At 38.3% G+C, this 3,430-nt stretch overlaps 1 non-coding gene across 1 annotated transcript; it reads right to left on the reverse strand.

Annotated features, from left to right (window-relative positions):
* Positions 1-2,091: 2,091 nt before the first annotated feature.
* On the reverse strand, positions 2,092-2,199 carry LOC112805006 (small nucleolar RNA R71). Its single transcript, XR_003203621.1, has one exon. It is a non-coding gene; the product is annotated as a small nucleolar RNA R71 (small nucleolar RNA).
* Positions 2,200-3,430: the final 1,231 nt, after the last annotated feature.

The following is a 3,430-nucleotide window of genomic DNA, read 5'->3' on the forward strand; positions in this document are numbered from 1 at the left end:
CGAAATTCTTGAAGATGAATTCTAGAGTTTCATGATGATTTGTTGAAATCTGGCTGGCTGAGAAGCCATGTCTAATCTCATTGGACCGAGGTTTCAACTTATCATCACAAGAGCTTGTTGATGTCTTATCAATCTTGCTTTTGGAGCAGTGATCTGCTAAGGCTTGGCTGACCTTTGGTCATGTCTAGTGTTTTGGACCGAAGCTTTCTTTGAGAGCTTGGCTGGCTGTGAAGCCATGTCTAATTCCTGGACTGGAGTCTTAGACTAGCATTGCACTGATTCCTGGAATTCTCATTAAGAATTTTGATACCTTTTTCCACTTAATTTTCGAAAAACACAAAAAAATTTTACAAAATCATAAAATCCAAAAATATTTCTTGTTTGAGTCTAGTCTCATCATAAGTTTGGTGTCAATTGCATGCATTCATATGTCTTATTGATCTTCAAGATGTTCTTGATGATTTGCTTGATCTGATCTTTGAATTCTATTGACTTGAGTATCTAGTGTGTCTCATTTGCATTTTCATTTTGTTAGTGTCAGTAGTATACAAACTGCTAAGTTTGGTGTCTTGCATGCATTGTTAATTGATTCTAGTTGCATTTTGATTTTTTTTCCTTATTATTAAAAATCCAAAAAAATTTTTAATTTGTGTCTTTTCAAGTCAATAATACAGAGAATTGAAGATTCAGAACATACAGCAGAGGAATTGCACAGAAAAAGCTGGGCGTTCAAAACGCCCAGTGAGGAAGGACAGACTGGCGTTTAAACGCCAGCCAGGGTACCTGGTTGGGCGTTTAACGCCCAAAAGGGTAGCATTTTGGGCGTTAAACGCCAGAATGGATACCATTCTGGGCGTTTAACGCCAGGATGGCTAGAAGGGAAGATTTTGTTTTCAAATCAAATTTTTTCTAAGTTTTCAAAATCTTTTCAAAATCAAATCTTTTTCAAATCAATTTTTTCAATCAAATCTTTTTCAAAATTAATTTCTTTCCATTTTTAAAGATACTTACTAACAATTAATGATTTGATTCAACATTTCAAGTATGTTGCCTTTTCTGTTGAGAAAGGTTTAATGTTTGAATCATATCTTTTCTTGTTAGCCAAGTTTTTAATTTTCAAATCAAATCTTTTTTTAAAATGTTTTTCAAATCATATCTTCTCAATCACTTTTTTTTAAATCAATCATATCTTCTTAACCACATCTTTTTCAAAATAGTTTTCAATCAAATCTTTTTGATTTCTGATTTCAAAATCTTTTTCAAAAATCACTTGATTTCTTTTCCACTTTCATTTTCGAAAATTAAGTAATGTTTTTCAAAAATGCTTTCAAAATTTTCACTTAATTTTCGAAAATTACTTCCCTCCTTCTCACATCCTTCTATTTATGGACTAACACTATCCCTTAATGCAAAATTCGAACTCCATCTTCTTTGATAAGTTCGAATTTTCCACTTCTGTCTTCTACTCTTCTTTTCCTCTGACACTTCAAGGAATCTCTATACTGTGACATAGAGGATTCCACATTTTCTTGTTTCCTTCTCTTTCTTATGAGCAGGAGCAAAGACAAAGGCATTCTTGTTGAGGCTGATCCTGAACCTGAAAGGACCTTGAAGAGAAAGCTAAGAGAAGCCAAAGCACAACTCTCTTTAGAGCACCCGAACGAACTCTTCAAGGAAGAAGAACTCATGGCAGCCGAAAACAACAACAATGCCAACAATGCAAGGAAGGTGCTTGGTGACTTTACTGCACCTACTCCCGATTTCTATGGGAGAAGCATCTCTATCCCTGCCATTGGAGCAAACAACTTTGAGCTTAAGCCTCAATTGGTTTCTCTAATGCAACAGAATTGCAAGTTCCATGGACTTCCATTGGAAGATCCTCATCAGTTTTTAGCTGAGTTCTTGCAAAACTGTGACACAGTCAAGACTAATGGGGTTGACCCTGAGGTCTACAGACTGATGCTATTCCCTTTTGCTGTAAGAGACAGAGCTAGAACATGGTTGGATTCTCAACCTAAAGAAAGCCTGGACTCTTGGGAAAAGCTAGTCAATGCCTTCTTGGCAAAGTTCTTTCCACCTCAAAAATTGAGTAAGCTTAGAGTGGAAGTCCAAACCTTCAGACAGAAGGAAGGAGAATCCCTCTATGAAGCTTGGGAAAGATACAAACAATTGATCAGAAAGTGTCCTACTGATATGCTTTCTGAATGGAGCATCATAGGTATTTTCTATGATGGTCTCTCTGAACTGTCCAAGATGTCTTTGGATAGCTCTTCTGGAGGATCTCTTCATCTGAAGAAGACGCCTACTGAAGCACAAGAACTGATTGAAATGGTTGCAAATAACCAATTCATGTACACTTCTGAAAGAAATCCTGTGAACAATGGGACTAGTCAGAAGAAAGGAGTTCTTGAGATTGATACTCTGAATGCCATATTGGCTCAGAACAAAATATTGACTCAACAAGTCAATATGATTTCTCAAAGTCTGTCTGGAATGCAAAATGCACCAAGCAGCACTAAGGAAGCTTCATCTGAGGAAGACGCTTATGATCCTGAGAACCCTTCAATGGAAGAGGTGAATTACATGGGAGAACCCTATGGAAACACCTATAATCCTTCATGGAGGAATCATCTAAATCTTTCATGGAAGGATCAACAGAGACCTCAACAAGGTTTCAATAACAATAATGGTGGAAGAAACAGGTTTAGCAATAGCAAGCCTTTTCCATCATCTTTTCAGCAACAGACAGAGAGCTCTAAGCAGAATACCTCTGACTTAGCAACCATGGTCTCTGATCTAATCAAAACCACTCAAAGTTTCATGAATGAAACAAGGTCCTCCATTAGGAATTTGGAAGGACAAGTGGGTCAGCTGAGCAAGAAAATTACTGAACTCCCTCCAAGTACTCTCCCAAGCAATACAGAAGAAAATCCAAAAGGAGAGTGCAAAGCCATCAACTTGGCCGAATCCTGGGAGGGAGAAGAGGCAGTAAACGCCACTGAGGAAGGCCTCACTGGGCGTCCACTGGCCTCCAATGAGTTCCCCAATGAGGAACCATGGGAATCTGAGGCTCAAACTGAGACCATAGAGATTCCATTGGACTTACTTCTGCCATTCATGAGCTCTGATGAGTATTCTTCCTCTGAAGAGGATGAGTATGTCACTGAAGAGCAAGTTGCTAAATACCTTGGAGCAATCATGAAGCTAAATGACAAGTTATTTGGAAATGAGACTTGGGAGGATGAACCCCCTTTACTCACCAAAGAACTGGATGACTTGTCTAGGCAGAAACTGCCTCAAAAGAGACAGGATCCTGGGAAGTTTTCAATACCTTGTACCATAGGCACCATGACCTTCAAGAAGGCCTTGTGTGACTTAGGGTCAAGTGTAAACCTCATGCCTCTCTCTGTAATGGAGAAATTAGGGATCT

This window comes from Arachis hypogaea, chromosome 5 (genome assembly GCF_003086295.3).
Source record: "Arachis hypogaea cultivar Tifrunner chromosome 5, arahy.Tifrunner.gnm2.J5K5, whole genome shotgun sequence".
NCBI classification, from domain to species: domain Eukaryota; kingdom Viridiplantae; phylum Streptophyta; class Magnoliopsida; order Fabales; family Fabaceae; genus Arachis; species Arachis hypogaea.